Below are 18,540 nucleotides of genomic sequence, written 5' to 3'. Positions count from 1 at the left end.
CTCTCTCATCACTTGCTATTCAAGGAGAAACTGGCTGCCATGTCTTGAGGCAGCCCTATAAAGAGATCCACATGGCGAGGAGCTGAGGCCCCCAGCCAACAGCCATGCCTGTGAGCTTGGAAGCATATCCTCCAGCCTAAGCAGAGCCTTGAGATAACTGTAGCTCCAAATGACATCTTCCTGAGGCCTCATGAGAAAGCCTGAGCCAGTACCATCCAGTTAGACTGCTCCTGGATCCCTGACCCACAGACACTGGGCGAGGTAATGGATGTTGTTTAAGCTGTTAAGTTTGGGGGAAATTTGTATTTCGATAGATAACTGATACAGTTGGGCTTCTCTCTCTCATTTTAATTGATCTTCTAGTCTCCTTTAGATCAGACTTCACCCACATGAGAGACAGCCGGGGATGTCCAGAGCTTACGAGGGCCAGTAGCTGGTATATGCTTAGGTAGCAAAGAGACACCACACAACATCCAACATTGATTCTAGTTTTGAGATGTGTGTCCAGAATGAGCCAGCTGTATCGTCCATCTAGCCATGGATGATATGCAGATTCCCTACTGCAGATAGAGCACCTGCCCCTCTCTCTCTGAGTCTGCATTAAAATGTTTAGACTCAAGATCCACCAATTTTCACATCCTTTGATGTAAAGAATATAAGAAACAATTTTAAGAGGAAAGTTAAAGGCTGAGAACAGCATCTGGCACACAGTGAGTGCTAAACTAATACCAGATATTGGTGATATTTTCATCAGCAGTATGTCATCATTTTATATACTGTCACCCCAGCTAACATCTCTGTTGCTTTTGAACAGTGCGTACATGTCTACAACCACATGTCGATCTTGATTCCCAGGAAAAAGAGCCTTGATTATGGTGGTGAGGCCATATCTGCAAGCCTTTTAAAACCCTAAGTTCAGTTTAGTAGGATTAGTCGCAGATTGGTACGTAAATATATCAGGTCCCAGATATTGTTCTGACTCTCTCTAAGCCCTCCTAGGTTTCTATAACCCGCCTCTTCTAGTGTTTAAGTTCTAGCTGTTTTTAGTAAAATTTTACATTAGCCAGAACTCTCTGGCTAATTTTGAAATTGACCTAAAGCTACATTGACATTATCAAAGGTTTAGAGTTAGCCGGAAGATACTTGTTGCTTTCCAGGAAAATTCACAGCCACCTAAAGGAAACATATCTGATTTGCAGTCCTTTTCCTGAATCGGCAATAAGTAAATCTATAAAGGATTGAAATGTTTTTTTAATGAAATCGTCGGGTAAATATTTTTCAAAGGTTTAGAAGTAGTGAAAAATGTTAACATAACAGGCCTGTACTGTTATACTTTTCCACGTTTGTCTCCAAAAGTCTAGAGGAGAAACCTTTTATCTCAACAATACTACATTCTTCAATTTATAACAGTCTCTGATTTTTAAGTAGTTTCTATTCAAAACATCTTTTATTACCTGATACAAATGTGCCTTCCTTTATACAATCAGGTAACCTAGCGCATGTGGCCTTTTTTTCCTTAGAGAACCTAATTGTAGAACCCATTCATCTTGTATGCTTGATGCCTCTAACCCCAACTCCTCCCTTTGGGTTTTGTCTGTTCTAGGCCTTTCCTAAATGTCTCCCTTTGCCCCGTGGTTTAACCTGTAAGTTACTCAAGACCTCTTCAAAGCAAGTAGGTGACAAGTCTTAAATAAATAAAAATAAATGAATGTGTCTCTGACCAGTTGGGTATGAACGGAATTTCTAATAAATCAGCCACAGATTAAATATCAAAGGGGAAAGATTCACTTAGGGAAGCCCATGCATCCTTTTTGTAATGCAAACTGGCAAGTCCTTCTGTTATATCATTTTAAATTTTCAAATATAATATTTTCTTATAGCAAGATGCACCTGGACCAGATGGTGATTTTTATCACAGACTCTGGGTTATATTTAAGGCCCCTAGTAAATATTCAGTAGGTCCCCTGAGTTCAGGCCCTCTTGCCTCTGGTTCCCTGAGGACAGAGCCTCTGGAGCCAATCTGTTGACAATCATGTTTCCACCAGGCAAGGCCTCATGAATTCTTCTTCCCGGACCCACTTCACAGGAAGTGTGTGCAGCCTCACAGATTCGAGTAGAGATAAGCACAAAGGCGAAAAACGTAGTCACATATTCCAAAGTGGCTGAAAACGTTAGATATCTCAAATATCTCAGACTCCCAGAGTGTGTGGAGGAGCATCATTCCCAACAGCTCTGTCTTTGGGAAGAAGAGTGAATTTGTCCCCCCCACCCCACCCCAGGGAGAAGGGGTGGCCTTTTGCTCACAAACATGACAGGCAGCCTGTCATGGGGATGTGAGAGTAAATGGTAACTCCCAAGGACAGAGCCCTGGACCTGACCACATTCATTAATTAGCTGATGAAAATGGGTTCTGCTGCCAAAGGCTCTGCAGTGTGCTCCCTCTGCCTCCATCTGTGCTCCCCCCACAGCCCGTGTGGACTGTGACACCCTCTCAGGCAGCCTGAGTCCTGGCAGAGGGCAGAGAGCGTGAGGGTGTGTCCTGGAGATAGTCAAAGCAGGGCAGTCACCTGCCCTGGATGGTCACTGTCCTGCCTCAGGGCTTCAAAGTGACCACACTAATGACATGGTCCTAGTCCTAAGTTCCACTGAAAAGTCAGAGGCAGATAAAAGACAGTGGCACCAGTGGATTCTGGAGTCAAACAGGGAGCAAGCAGGCCCTTTACCTCTTTATTCTCAAAAACAGCTCAAAAATATGTGTACGCAAAGAGCTACCAAAATTCCACCCTCTCTCAAAAGTCTCCTGAATTTTCCCTTTAGTGAACCTGCTTCAGCGAGTGAAAGAACCCTCCAACACTCAAACAAAATAAATGCTCCTTACAACCTATCCTACCAATCATTCAGGTTTTCTTTTTTGTACTCTCCCGTGGGGAAACACTGGCCCTTTCTCAAATATGGAAAAAGTTAACTGAACAATTCACCACTCAATAAATATGTATGGAGCCACTATTAAATCCATTTCTTTGACCACCGTGTTTGCAGAATCACTTTATCAATGGGGAGAGTAGAATCCGCTCTCTTAAGAAGCCCAAGCAGTGTTTCCTGTCAGTTTTGGAGTTGGAACCACCCAGGAAAATTGTTAGTGGCTAATTAGCACTCTGCCACCTGCAAAAACAGGGGTACTAAAAAAAGGTGCTGAATTCCTGCCATTGAGAATGAAAAGAGAGAGAGAGAGAGAGAGAGATCACTGGTTTTATTCCGAATCTTAGAATCTAATAGTCCATTGATTTGGGCAGAGAAGGATTATACACTTTCATTTCCACCCGAAGGAAATGATTGTTAAGGAGTCATGTTTCAGAAGCTATTCAGACAGCAAGTCTCCCAGTCTGGGGATCTTACCTCCTCTGCCCTCTTGGCTGGTCTGGCCTCCTCAGCCTCCCATGAAAACCTCCTCACTCCACAAGTCCCCTCCACGACTGGCCTCCTCCAGGAAGCCATCCTGACCAGCCCAGCTCCTCCAGACCATCCCCTGGACCCCACAACACTTAGAGTCTTTTCCCCTCAACTGAGCCCTGAGTTCTATTTCTTGGTAACAACCATTGTTACCTTAAACTCTATCAAAAACCAGAACCAAGTATTGTGTTTGGCTGCCTTGACCCCTTTTGGGAAACAAACTATCTTATACCTTCCCTGTATTTTGGAGCGCCCAGCACAGAGCAGGAGGTCCTGAGCAAACGGCTGACTGAAGGATGAGCATGTGCCTTTGTGACGCATCAAAGAGCAGGGTGGCTACAGCGAACATTCAGCAGCTGTGACTTCTTGCTTCCTGCTTTAATCAACACCATGGGCTTCAAATGTTGGACACACAGTAGGTGCTAAATACATTTTTATGGGTTGATTAACCACTGGGGCAACAACTTATATAGGATTTATTAATGCTCTTGATGGGAAATGAGGGTGGTTTTAGTGGAGCATCACGTTAGAAAAACAAAACAGCAAATACAAAACCCCAACCAGCAGAGGGGCTGGCTCCTGCTCTGTTTACACCCACTACACTCCCAGAAACAGATGTCCTCTCAGACCTGAGGGTTTCTGATGAGGCATCCACTCTTCCAAGTGACCTGCACGTTCAGTAATCAAAGAGCTGCTTTTCCCTCTTCTTCAGCAGTCCCCTGTATCCCAAGACTGATTTCCAGTTCTGGGTCCAGGACCAGATGCCGATAAAAGCAAAATCAGCATCCACTGTGTCTACTCGAAGGGAAAAATCACCAGGCTAATGACAAAAGAAATTGCGTTCATGTGTTGAGTGTGGTGACAAGAACAGAGGCTTTGGAACCAACCAACCAGGCTCAAATTCCAGCGTGGCTATGTCCTGGATATGTGATTTCAGGGGATCACCTACCCTCTCCATGACTCAGCTTTTGGGGCTGGCATCACTAATTCCACAGGTTGCCGTGATGACTAACAAGATGTCATGGGTAGAGTACCTGATACAATGCTTGCCATGTAGTAGCCACTGAGTAAAAGATGTTTTGTTGTTGCTATTATTATAAATGTCCATAAGGAGAGAAGCCCATCTCAGCCACAGTGGGCACTCCAGGCACTCCCGACGTGGGTTCCTCTGGTGCCTGTTTAGTCACCGGTAGTAGCCTTTCTAGCACAAAGCCCTGGTCTGATCACACAAATAGCAGGGGAATGAATGCTCTAGAACATTCCAGTGCACTTCCCTGTGCACCGCCAAGTCCACTCCTTCACATTAGGACAGAGAGGGCTTCCTTTTTTTTTTTTTTTTTAATTTATTCATGAGAGACACAGAGAGAGAGAGAGAGAGAGAGAGAGGCAGAGACACAGGCAGAGGGAGAAGCAGGCTCCATGCAGGGAGCCCGACGCAGGACCGATCCCGGGACTCCAGGATCACGCCCTGGGCCGAAGGCAGGCGCTAAACTGCTGAGCCACCCAGGGATCCCATGAGTCACCCAGGGATCCCCGAGAGGGCTGACTTTAAAAGCACATTTCATGGTGCTCATCTTGTGCTTTGTGGAGAAATGCTGGACGAGGGCAGAAGTTCCTATGTGCAACCGCCAAAAAACCCCCTTGCCATGAGAGCGATCCTTGCCAACCGTGGAACATCTTCCACACACTAGAGAGCAGGGCAGTGAATAACCCAGAACAGATCGCAGACACCAGCAAGATCTGTGGAGAAAGAGAGGAGTTCCCTTATACAAAGCAGATCCAGTGTAGGTCGCCAAGGCCCATGGGGGAATTGGGGCAGACGACAAGGGCAACAATGCTCCAGATGAAATGGAGCTCATGTCTAGATGAGAGCAGATCCTTCAGAGGCAGCTATGTCCAACTCCTAACAGCTTCCAGCAGGGCAGAGCCCCACTGCAGAGGAAGATCTTGGCTTCAGACTGTGGAAATCCTTATTTGCATTCAGGCTCTGGGGATGGAACATGGGTGGGTTGGAGAGAGGGTAGACAAGCCCTCTGTGATTCTAATTTGCACAGCTTTTTCCACTCTACTGGCAAGCCAGGCACCCCCAGCGAGCTGTTATCCAGCTTGAACCCTGGAGGCACTGCAACACTTTGAGACTGGCACCCTTGGCAGCACACAGGCCAAAGGAAGTCTTCTTCGGTGTAGACGGGAATACAGCCAGGCTTCTCTCCAATGATAAGGCCTATAGGGAAACGGGGAGAATCCCCATACCTTCACTTAGAGATGTAGCTGAGGAAGGATTCTCAGAGCGTGTTTTTCCTTCTTTCATTTGAGGCTCATTCAAAATGATCTGGCCTCAAATTGCCAGAGCTTAACCTACCCCAGACCCCGCAAACCTTAGCTACACTTCCATGATGCCTGCAGCTGTCCTGGATGGTGCTGCCCCAGAACAAACAGAGTAGAGTGGATTCTTACACACTTACATGGCACCCAGGGTGGGGGTGGAGGTGTCCCTGCAGATCAATTCTGAGAGTGGCTTCCTACACACAAATGGACACCCACTCACCCTGTGTCTTTAATTGTCCTCCTCTTTGCCTCAAGTTGCTTGTGGTGTTACCTGTTGTTACCTGTTGCCTACCTTTTTAAAATCCTGAATAATCCCTTTTCTCCATTTTCCCATCCACAGTACTCTTCCATCACTTTTTATACACCATTTTAACAACTTAGCATTCAAGCCCTATCTTCCCCTTCAGGTATTGTTGAGGACCCTGGGGGCTCTCCTGCCCCTACTCCCCCATTGCCTCCCCTTGCAGGCACCCTGTGTCACTCCCTCTGAGACATACCACTTTCCCCAGCTGCCCCCTCCATCCAGGGTGGATTCCTCCTCTGTCCCCAGGCTTCACACACCCAAAACTTCATTCCATTTTTTTTTTTCTTTTTCCAGGAAATGCAGTTACTCTTTCACCGATGTGCCATTTCCCTGGTGTCCTCGTTCCCTGTCACTGAAAGTCCTCCTGCTACCCTCAGTAGATTATTATTATTTATTATTTATCAGCCGCCACACTGTACTCTGCTTCCTACAAGATATTAAAGAAGACACAATCCCTGCACAGAGTTTACAGCCAAGGAGAGCAGAGGCCTGGATTCAGACATCACAGGAGGGAGCCGAGCGCAGGGGATTTGCTGACCGAGGGCTCCAGCTGCCCTCGCGGCCCCGGAGGAGGAGGGCGGGGCCCGGCCAAGCCCTCCCCAGGCCAGCTCTTCTCGGTTCCAGCCAGCAGCTCCCTACTTTACCGCACCCCCTCCCCAGTTGCTACCCCGGGCCTCCGGCCTCGGCAGCTCCGTCAGGGAGGGGCGGAGGGGTGTGGGGGTGAGGGGAGGAGGTTGAAACCCACGAACCTTTACATTCAGGCTGGGGGTAGGAGATACATTTCCTCTGAAATGCAAAACCAGACGAGGGGGAGGCGGGGGAGAGGGGGGGAAGGAGAGGTCAGGGAGTAAACACCAGAACTGGAAGAGTTACCAGGGAAGACTGGTGCTGAAATGGAATGTTCTGGCATCATGGAAAATCCCGCACTGGGGGCTGCCACGGGCCTCCAGCCAGACCTTTCCAATTAGGGTTGCTGGTAGGGTCTGTGTAGCCGGCAAGTGTAGACAGAGAGGTGAGGGCGTATAGGCCATGGTGGGTGGGGGGTGTAGTGTTGGGGAGGGGGGTGTCCGTGTAGACGCGCAAGGCTGGTGTGGCCTGTGTGGGGGCTGAGTCAACCGAGAGGTCGGGTGGATGCGGGTGGGCCGGTGTACACGGGAGAGCCCGCGTGCACCGGGGAGGGCCGAGTCCGAGCGGGGGGCGGGGGGCGGGGGGCGGGGGGGGTGGGCTGACTCGGTGCGCGCGGGCGAGGCGCCCTTCTTCAGAGAGTCCAACGATTCCTGCTCCCCTCCGCGGCTGGAGCGTCCTAGGGAGGGCGGAAGCTGCAAGACGATCGGACTTTTCGTTCTCAAACTTTTCTGCCAGTTTCCTCAGGTGTTGAGAGCAGCCGGGGAGCCCGCCTCGGCCGCGTCCCCCAGCCCTGGGCCGGCGGGGCCGGGAGGCCGGGGCCGAGCAGCCGGGGCCACGCGCCGCGCATCCACCGGGCGCGGCCGCCGAGCGGGGCGAGCCGGGAGCCGCCGCGGGGGGGAGGGGGAGGGGAGGGGAGGGGAGGGGAGGGGAGGGGGAGGGGCGGCGGACGGACCGACAGACACACCCGCCGGCGCTCCGGCCGGGGCCGCGCGCGCGGGGCCGGGGATCCCTCGGGCCCGGGGAGCAGCGCCGGGTGCCCTGCCGGGGGCGCCCCGCCTCCCCCGCCGTCCGCCCCCGCCCACTCGGGCGCCCGTGATTGGCTCCGCCCGCCCCTGGCTGCGCGCCGAAGCCCGCCTCCCTCGCAGCTAAAGAAGACGGTACCCGGAGCGGAGCGAGCCAGAAGGGAGCATGGTCCCCGCGCCGCGGCCGCGCCAGCCCCCGCGCCGCCGCCGCCGTCCCCGCCGCCGTCCCCGCCGCCGCGGAGCCCGCTGCAGCTCTCGCCCCGGCCCCGGCCCCGGCCCCGGCCCCGGCCCCGCAGCGCCCGCCCGCAGCCCCCGCGGCCGCCGCGCCTGAGCGCAGCCCCCGCCCGGAGCCCGAGCCCGAGCCCGAGCCCGAGCCCGGAGCAGCCCCAGCCCCGCGGCCGCCGCGGCTGCGGGGAGAGGGCGGGGGCGATGCTGCCGGAGCCGCCGCCGCCGCCGCCGCCTCGGTGAGAGCCGCGCCGCGCCGCGCCGCGCGTAGCCGCCCCGGCCGGCAGGCGGAAGGACCGACTTCCCTCTCGCGGGCATCCTCCCTGGGCTGCCGGGAGGCGGCGGCGGCGGCGGCGGCGGCGGAGGAGGAGGAGGAGGAGGAGAGCCGCGGCGCGAGGAGGTGGACCTGGATCCGTTTCTCCCGGCCGGGACCCGAGCGGCCCCAGCCACCGCTACCCGCCGGCGCCGTCCCTCGTCCATCAGCCCCCCTGCGCCCACCCGCGACCCCCCGCTCTCTGCGCGTCGGGCCGGGGCCGGAGCGGCGCGGCCGGAGGTAAGAGCCGGGCTAGGGCGCCGAGGATGCGGCGCGGGGGCCCCGGGTCCTGGCGGTTGCGCGGGGCCGGGCCGGGCTTGGGAGCGGGGCCCGAGAACCCGGAACGCCGGGCTCGGCTCCCGCGGCGGCGGCGGCGGCGGCGGCGGCAGGAGCCTCCCGCGTCTGGACTTGCAAGGCTGCAGGAGCCCCTGCGCCTGCGCTGCTCTGGGGGGGCAAAGGGGGGAAAAAACTTCCTGCCCCCGGCCCTGCGTGCACGGGGTCTGCCCGGAGCCAGCACCGCGGTGGCCGGGGGGCGCTGGAGGCGAGTGTGACCCCGGCCTGGGCGCCCGCGCGCTGGGCCCGAGGGTGCGCGTTCCTCCCCAGGCCGCCTCCCCGGGGTGGCCCAGGGCCCGCGCCCGGCCGGGGGCCAGCAGGAGGCACCGAAGGGCTGGACCCCGGGGGCGGCCGCGCGCCCTGCCCTTTGGGGGGAGGCGCGCGCCTCTGTGCGGCGGGGAGCCGGCGTGAGATCTGTCACTGCAAGAGGACAGTCCTTCCCGTCCTTCGCCCCTTCCCGTCCTCAGACCCTGCATTTGGGGAGCGGGTCCCTTCACTCGATCCCAAGTAACTTTCGCGGCGGAGGAGCTCGTAAACCATGAGGAGGGAACCCGCACAGACCTCGGTGTGACCCCCCCGCCCGGTTCCCTTAACACCGTTTGGGGGCGCGGAAGGGAGAGCCCACGGGGATGGCGAGGGACGAGGCTGCGGGGTTGGACGCGGAGGGGTTGTTGATGTGGGGGGTAACGTGGCCCCCGGGACGTGCAGCTGGGAGTGTGGACGTGCGCCCGACCCCGGCGGGGTGCGGGGTGGCGGAGGGCTCACGGCCGGGGCTCCGGGGCTCCGGGGCTCCGGGGCTCCGGGGCCTGGCGCCGGCCCGGAGCGCGAGGTTTCTCCGCGGTCGCCCGGCAGCGCCGGCGCCGGGGCCCCGAGGGAGAGGCGCGCTCGCCCGGGCCGGGGAGCGGAGCCGGGAGCCGGGAGCCGGGAGCCGGGAGCCGGGAGCCGGGGCAGGTCCGAGCAGCTCCCGGGGCAGGTAGGCTGTGCGTTGGCTGGGGAAGGCGGGGACGCGCTGCCTGCCTGCGGCCGGCCGTCACGGAGGAGGGGTGGGCGCAGAGCGCGAGTCTCGGGTGCCCGGGTCCGCCAGCCCACCAGCCGGTGCTCGTCCCTGGGCTCTGGAACCCGAAGGGGCCAGTTAGCTGGCCCTCCCGCGGGCCCCTGGGGACGCTGCTGGGTCTGGAGCCGCCGCCTCGGCCATCCCCGCCGCTCTGCAAACCCTCTGCCCCTGCCCTGCGGGGCTTGCGCCGCGCGCCCCGGGCGGATGGTGGACCCAGGTATTCACGCAGCATCAGGCAAGACCTCGGCGCTGGAGGGACCGGACGGTTGAGGACGCCTTGCTGCTGCCGCCCGCGAAACTTCCACTTCGTCAGCTCAGGGACAGTCAGGCTCCAGTGATGCAGGCTCCATCCTCTCATCAGCCGAGCTACGCTGGGCTACGCCGGGATTCGGACTCCTCTTGCAGTGACAGATCTGTCCTGGTTACAGATGTACTGAGCCTCATTTCTTCAGTCTCTTTAAAGTCATCTGTCTGGTCCCTACAGAGTTCCTCCCCCTGCCATATGGTCTTATGTCCAGCCCAGCCCTGGGAGAGCATGTTTAAGGAATTATTTCGGTGTGGGGTGAATGGCAGATTTAATTAGCTCACTTCATTCCTGATGTTTTGAAAAATTACACTGGCCGAGTGTAGAGCTAACTTTTTCACTCTTAGGGGGGTGATGAACAATTTTACGGAATGCTCATCCCTGCACTTGGCTCAGTAGTTGCCCTGTAATGCACAGGTGAATACTTTAAGGCTGCTTGGTATGCATGTATTGGAATAGTCATATCTTCTGGGTGTTTATACAGGTATGGAACTGTGTGCCACTGATGAATAGAGTCTCTGTCCCATGCATTGTTCTGAGTGCACTTGATTTATCATCCTACTAAAAATCAGGGAATTACTAGCATATGTGTCCTCAAACTCTATATGAATTTAATGACATTTAGATTGGCTTATGGGCTGATGCATTTAACGGATTTTAATAACTTTTCTGTATAAGCATTTTATAAACCATATTTGCCCATGATTAAGAGAAAAACATTTTCTTCTGCTCAGTCTCCCCATTTCTGCACAGTTAACGGAAATTTATAGGTCTCCAACTTTCATTTGCAAGCAACAATCTGCAAACGAAATACCTAGAGTTATACTGAAATTTAAAAAAAAAATCCTATGGTAGCTATGGTAACAAATAGATGAAGGGTTATTGGTTTTCATCTGTATGTGCTTGGGGGGGCGGATGGATCTAGTGTTGTGTCTTTTTAATTATGTTTCTAATGAGTGGTGGTCATACTTCAAGTACTCAGTGTTGGGAGATAAGCCAGACCGAAAATTCAGTTTTGTGAAAGGTTGATTGGAACAAAGACTAGTAGAGCCCAAGAGAATGACTTCTGCTAACTGCAGCTCCTCATATCCAGAAAGCAAATAGATAAAACCTTTTTTTGTTTTTCAAGTAGATGAGAATTGAGTTAGTCCCTTTAAGATTAGAAAATGTATTTTTCTTATAAGCTCTTACCAGAGGAACCTTTAGATCGGCTCTTGTTTTCTAGGAATAAACATGTTAGAAGTGTGGATGTTGGTGTGGATTGAGTGTCAGAGTTGTTATCAACACCTGTCAGTCTAAGTGAGGCATATCATTAGTCTATTCAAATCTTGCCTGTTTCAATATTCATGCATTTCCATGGTAATCCATTCCATTTTTGTTTACTTAGTCAACCTTATAAATCTTTGGCATCAATTTCAGTTGTGCTGTCTTTTTTTTTTCTTTTATTTATCAATTGATTGGGCTACATATCATTCCCAGTTTAAAGCTTTTCTGTTTTTTCCCTGCTAGTTTCCAAAAGTTTACACTATTACTGGTTACACACAGATATAGAGGGGTTAAATTTTTAAAATAGACTCCAGTAACACCATTGATGCTAATGCAGTTTTTTAGCATCTCATTTGATAATGTGTGTGTGCCTCAGTATTTTTTTTTTCTTCCAGCAGGCTTACCGTAAAGCTTCCTTGCTTTATGGCCCGGGGACGTCAGTGCAATCCAGCAGAATTGACTAAAGATTTTCCTTCCTCCCTTCCTCTTTCCCTTCTTTCCTCCCTTCCTTCCTTCCTTCCTTCCTTCCTTCCTTCCTTCCTTCCTTCCTTCCTTCCTTCCTTCCTTCCTTCCTTCCTTCTTTTGCTCCTTCCTCCCTTTCTAAGTTTTATTTTTTTTTCCTGCCCTATTGTGGTTCAGGGATTCTTTATGTCTTCAGATATATCTGCCTAAACAGACTTTGGAACTTCGTGTCTCGGAACAGGCCTATCCTTCTAGGATCTTTTCTAGTAGTAGCAAAAGACAGAAGGTTCTGGAGCATCAGAGGATTTTGCAGATACAATATACATTTAGTCACAGCGTACCGTGTCCCCAGGATCATTGTAATATTGTAAGTTCACTGAACAGGCAGCTTTGCTTAAATGCAAGCCATGATGTTGCTCACCCGCTTTCATTTTCCTTTCTAATGATGCAGTCCCATGCTAATCACACCCTGTATATTTCAGAAATATCAAGGCAAGCATTAGCACGCTACTGACTTATTAGGATCAAGCAAAGTAATTGGAACACTTAAGTTCAAAGTCAGATGGAGAAACGGAATTATAACCAACCTTGTGATTCTATAATCAGTCAACTAAATGCCTGTGTTGGGGTAGGGGGAAGAAGAAATACTGTAACTAAGAGATTCAGCAACGGGTTGTGGAAGGTGAAGGTAAACCAAGGCAGAAACCATGTGGATGACCAGAGAACAAGAAATCTCTTTGTAGACACATAAATCACACGGAGACCCAAATGTTTAGAAACTGGAAGGATATTTGTATTTTGTGCAGAAGAGGCTCATTTGCTATTTATTACTCAGGAAATTGAGGGCCATTTCCCAATATGCTAGAGAAATTGGGTAACATAGTCACCGGAGAGTACTTTCATCTGTAGTAAATTTTGCCATAGAAGTGGTCTTAATAATTTTGGTTAAGAGGGAAAAGTGAGTCAGGATTCTTTATATATGCCTGTCATATCAAAAATGATCAGAGATCAGGACCACTCTGAAAGCAGATTCTGTGGCAGATTCTGTGGTTCTTCCTGTAACAGCTACAGGCTTACTTTCCCAACACCCTAGGCCAGGAAAGTAGTCTGTACTTTTCTTCAAAGGCATCACTTGAAAACAGGGAAATTGGAGCTGCAAATTAAGGTGAGGCAAGTTGATCATTAGCAACACAGCTATTTGTGAAATGAACTTAATTGTCTTGGGGGCATTTCTACCTTTAGGGTGGGAAGGGGAAGATTTCTCATTTCCCTTGAGAGAGGATATCTGCTTGAGGCTCAGATGGTTTGTAGACTCTCAACAGCAGCTTCTGATGATTCAGAAGCTAAAACAGAACAGTTGAGCACTGTTATGGCAGGGGATCGGGTTTGGGCCAAGAGATCAGTTTCCCAGACATTCAGAAGCTGCTATTGGCCCCACAGGTATCAATTTTTATAATTATTTTATAGAGTTTTGAAAATTTTTTAAAGGTTGATTTATTTGAGGGAGAGAGAGCACATTCACATGAGCAGAGGTGGGGGCAGAGGGCAGAGGGAGAGAATCTCAAGCAGACTCCTTGCTGAGCACATGGGGGCTCCATCTCAAGGCCCTGAAATCATGACCTGAGCCGAAATCAAGAGTCAGATGCTTAACTGAGTGAGCCACCCAGGTGCCCCTAGAGTTCTGAAATTTTTAAACCATTAACTCTTAAGGCTACACACACATACATAAATATGTATAAAAACATATACACACACATAAATACAAATATATAATCTGCTTTTTTTAAATTGTGGTTTAAAAACACATAATATTTACCATCTTTACCATTTCAAATGTATATAATTCTGTAGTATTAATATTCACATGATTGTGGATACCCACGTAAAACTGAAACCTTGTTCCCAGTAAACATCAACTGCCCATTTCCTCCTTCCGCAGCCCCTGGCAACTACCATTCTACTCTCTGTTTCTGTAAATTTGATTCCTTTGGGTAGCTCACATATGTGGAATCCTCCAGCTCGTGTCAATGAACATGGGTGTACAAATACCTCTTTGAGATCCTGCTTTCAGTTCTTTTGGAGACATACCTAGAAGAGGGATTGCCTCTACTCTATCACTTTCTACACTAATATATTACATTGATCTTCTGTTCAAGAGACTTGGTGAAAATGCAGTCAACAGAATACAGTCAAACAAAAAATGCAATAGGTGGGACTGACATTTGTTCTTCCTTTCCTCTGTGTACATTTCCTGGCAAGTCTCTCGAATCTCTTCTCTTTTGCTTTTAGGGCTGGTCTGAGTTGCAGCGATATTGAAGAGCAGGTAAAGACGAGGGCTTAGTGTCAGAGTTGAAGTCCAGTCCCTGGTGCCTCCTAGCTGTGTGACCTTGGAACGATCCTTAATCCCCGTAAGCTTCAGTTCTCTTTTATGAAGATGGAGGGAATAATCGGGCCCGATAGAACCCCAGTAAAACATGCATTCCTGGTGTCTGGCCTAGAGAGGTGTTCTAGAAAGGAGAAGTTAAGTGAAGTAGTAATGACAGAATTGGCAGCAGCAACCCCGGGAGATCTCAAACTGTAGACACCTATCCTGCTAAATTTGATCATAAATGTTTTCACGGTACACCACAGTGTATATGTATATTCTGTGAGTCTCATTATCAGTACTTACTCTGAAAAGCATAAGAGATTTGCATCACAATTACAATAGTTAAAAATATCCTTAAGTGGATTTGGTATGTGAACTTTTAATTCTATTTTTTAGTATCATAATTTTAGAGTTGATAGGGATTTTAGAGGTCGGCTAATTTAGCTATTATTCAATCATCAAACCTGTAACAAATGCCAATAATATGATAATAATAGCTTCCAGTTTTGATTGCCCACTATATTTTAGTACTTTACATATATTATTTCTAATCCCCATATCAGCACTGCAAGGTAGGGATTATCCACATTTTACAAATGAAGATGAGGCTCAGAGAGGTAATCAGCTGACCCAAGACCACAAATCTAGCCACATTGTACAGCTGTTTGAACCCAGATCCATCAGCTACCAGTTGGTCTGTCTTGTCTTTTCTGTGTGCGTGGTGTTCTTCTACTCTAGACAGGGCCTTAGGGCATTTGCATTTCTTCACAATGCCTTTTATTTGCCAGGGACTGTGTTGTCTGTGCTAATGAACATTTTAAATAAAGTAATTCTATTAGAGGGAATATGAGCTTAAGTAAGAATTATTCAGCAGGTTTGATCAGTGTTCACTGTACTTTTAGAATTGCCCACTTGCTTCCATTTACTCTGGTCCTGGAAGGCTAATGAGAAAATCTTTTAGATGCTTTTTTAATGCTTCTGTTCCTGTAGGAAGACCATGTAATAAATAAAAAGGAGATTGAAGAGTAGAAGTGGTGTGCAGACAATTAAGGATACACCCAGAAGAACTAAAGACTAACCTAGGTTTGTTCACTTGTGAATTTTAGTGCCTAGCACAGTGCTAAGCACAGAAACTCCTTAGTAAAAATGTTTGCCTGCATTAATTTATGCCCAGAGAAGGTGTCAGGTAATAGACATCAAAGACTACTTTTTGGATTTTCTTTTTATTCAGTGGCTATGTAGTTATATCTTCACGGTTTTTTATTGTGTGGAATTTTAGATACTATATTTGGGCACATATCTATAAAATATGCTTGTTGATGAATTCTAACTAATCTAAATGGAATCTTCTAGGATTTATGACTTGAGACTTTGAAGACTAATTTTCTTGGAGCTTCTTCATTCCACTGATAATTTGAATCTATTTGGCACTTTGAGAGTCAACACGAAGTCCATCCTTCATATCACACTTACTTGCAGGGCGTTGTCCCCACCAGATTTTTTAATTTGTGGCACTTCACAAAAGCATTGTTTTGGAAGGAAATAAAATACCCAGGAATTCTTGTATTTCTTCTTTAGATTAGTTTTTTGTGGGGGGAGATAGGTAGAGGGTGTGAAGAGAGCTTGTGGCAGACACCACAAAGATATGTTGGCTCCCTGTTTTAACTCTTCCAGACCTCATTCTGCTGAGGAAGACTTTTCCAGTCTGAGATCCACCACGAGAAAAGCATGATTACCGGTGCCCATGATCACCTGTAACTAAGTAACAGCACAGGAAGTGCCAGGCAAGGGCCGGACCACAGAGGGCACCGGCCTGTCCAAACCCGCCACCTCCCCCTTCCTTACTCCCGGGCTGGTTTTTGACCCTAAAAGTAAAATCAGTCACGAGGCTTTCTTTTTCTTCAAGTATGCCCACAAAGCTCTCAGAAGCAGGGTCAGGGGTGAGGCAGTGAGGCAAGAACAGACAAGAGGACTTTCTCTGTCTTGTAAAAAGGAAAAACTAGTTGTAGGCTTAGGCCAAATTAGAGACCTAACAGTTGCCAGATCATCCCTGTTTTCCTTTTGGACACTTAGAGACGTTGAGATGTGGTAGGGAACAGTGAACCCGGGATTTAAATAAACTTTCCTTTCGGTTTTACCTTCTCTTTTCAAATTGCCGGCTTTTGAGCATTTGCTTTTGGATCAAAACTGCCACTAAACTTAGCCTCTCAAGGAACTTGAATGATCAGATATTCAGCTCCTGGAACTTCGAAATGAGTGTAGACTCAGCAACTGTTTACTGAGTAGGCACAGTGCAGAGGACAGCGCCTTTCGTGTGGCATCTCATTTGTTGCTCACCCAGTGACATGGGAGGAGTTACTCCCATTTCTCAGATGAGTTCTAGAGCGAGAAAGCATTTGCCAGCAGTCAGATCGACAAACACGGTGCTGGATGGCTTAAAGGGATGAACAAGCCTGGCCTCCAGACAACTGCCAACCTACGAGAAAGGGAGAGAGCCAATACCCCTTTTTCATACAGAATATAAATTGCTTATTAAAATAACACAGTAATTACACATTTAGCCACATTGCTCGCTGATTACCACAGTTGCTATAATAAGCTGAGGGTCCAGCTAATTTTATTTTAAGGCCTGAAATAAACTCCAAGAAATAGAGACCTTACCCGTATGATTTCAGATACCTCCACACTTAAACGGCTGTCATCACCATTTGTAAACTGAGCAAAAGTGTGATTCCGAATTCTCTTGAAGGCTTAGGTCAAACTGCCTCCCTTCTTCATGGTCAGAGGCTACTTAAGGGGCATGGACTTAAACTTATGTATGAGGAGTGAAGATCTGACAGTGATGTGAATTCCCGCTTACAAAGTGCCCAGAACAGGGCCAGGCATGTCACAAGTGTGTCTCTGGATGGGTTGGGTTCTCCAAATCACTTGAACAAGTGGTTATTTCTGGACTCATCTTGGGAATCGTGGCCTCCCTGAAGACAAAGACCATCTCTGTCTTTAAGCCTTGGACCTGGCCCATCTCGGGTTCTCACTGTTGGACACCCTGAGACAAGATCCCAACCAGGAGAGTTCTCAGTCTAGCTCAAAGCCCATGGCTCCTCATGAAGTCTATGGAAAGCAGGTGGAGTATGATCGATGTTCTGATCCAGGGATTTCCCAGGAAGTGCTGAGGCCAGAGGGGGAATAACCTGATCATGAATGCTGCTGTGAGGGTCCATTCACAGCATATAAGTTCGATCCTACTGCCATTGACCAAGCTCTCCAAGCCAATAGAGAGGAGTTAAAAACAGTGCTACTCTAGGTGTAGTCCTCAGACTGGTGCCAGGCCACAAACTGTCACTAGTCCTTGATAAGATACGTTGGAAGTTAGCATTTAGAAACTTCTGTTGCATTTGACATTGCCTTGATGGCCAAGAGCGTGATCTAAGGATTCTCTGACGAGGTATAGACGAGTTTGGGCCACGTCAGACTCTCACATGTGTTGTCCACAGAGTGCCATACAGTGTGAGCTGTGGTCTAGCCAGACATGGTAGGACCACAGTTTGGTTTTAATGGATTGGAGATACCAACAAAACCCTAGAACCTGGTCCTTTGTCACAGATGGGTGTAGAGTGCAGCATGGAAGCCCAGATATGGTTGTCTTGCCAAAGCCTGTGCAGTGATTTTCTAAAGCTCCTATCTAGAATCTCTCATCAGTAAGGCCAACTTTGCCACCATTAGGATAACAAGCGGACTGAATTCTGGCCAATCCAGCAGTGCTCACCTTAGCGGGGACAGCTCCTGGGTCTGCCCTGTCCAGAACACGATTGCCATTTTGGGTGGGCCGTGATGAGGGGCACCTGCCCGGTGTTGACGTGCATCCCCAGTCCATCTCCCAGATGCCAAGTGAGAGCTCATACTCACGCTTCTCTTGAGGCCATTTGTTGCATTTTTGCAACAGACTATTTTGTATTTCTGCAACAACTATTTTGACCTCTTGAGATGATGGGTCAGGTTTATTTTGCCATTGAATTAGCTTATTTGGTTGATGTGAAGAAATAGAAGATGACCAAGCTCTGATTCTGGTTTTCTGAACCCGAAGCAAAGGCCACAGAATTTGAGAAGTATAAGTACTGCGTTTGGAAGCCAAGCTGCTGAGACCTGAAGGCTGTGTGCCATGTGTGTGGCTGATCTTCCTAGCGAAGAGCCTGCTGTAAATAGAATGCTGTAATCTATTCGGTTCATGCTGTTCCAACCAGCTTTAATCATCAAAACTTGAATAATATTCAAACTGTGAAAGGAACATACTTCTTGCTGAAGCCTAGGTGTGCCAAGTGGAAGAGCCAGAGCATCTCAATCTATCAATTGACAGCAACACGTTGCAAAAAAGGGAGCACCTGGATTGCTTCATGAGACATGGGGAACCTGCCTTTCTCCACAATCAAATGACGTTAAGACTTAAAATTTCCTCCCCCCTGGAGGAGAAGAATATTTTCATGGGA

At 49.4% G+C, this 18,540-nt stretch overlaps 1 protein-coding gene across 1 annotated transcript in view; it reads left to right on the top strand.

Moving 5' to 3' along the window:
* The first annotated feature begins 8,293 nt into the window (after positions 1-8,293).
* The window catches only part of KLHL29 (kelch like family member 29), a 305,917-nt gene continuing 295,670 nt past the window's right edge, over positions 8,294-18,540 (top strand). Inside the window, exon 1 of the mRNA XM_077843976.1 lies at positions 8,294-8,509. The gene's annotated coding sequence lies outside the window, so the exon portion shown is untranslated. The remainder of the gene's footprint in view (positions 8,510-18,540) is intronic.

Source organism: Canis aureus, chromosome 12 (genome assembly GCF_053574225.1).
Source record: "Canis aureus isolate CA01 chromosome 12, VMU_Caureus_v.1.0, whole genome shotgun sequence".
NCBI classification, from domain to species: Eukaryota; Metazoa; Chordata; class Mammalia; order Carnivora; family Canidae; genus Canis; species Canis aureus.
This window is presented reverse-complemented; position numbering and strand designations above follow the sequence as displayed.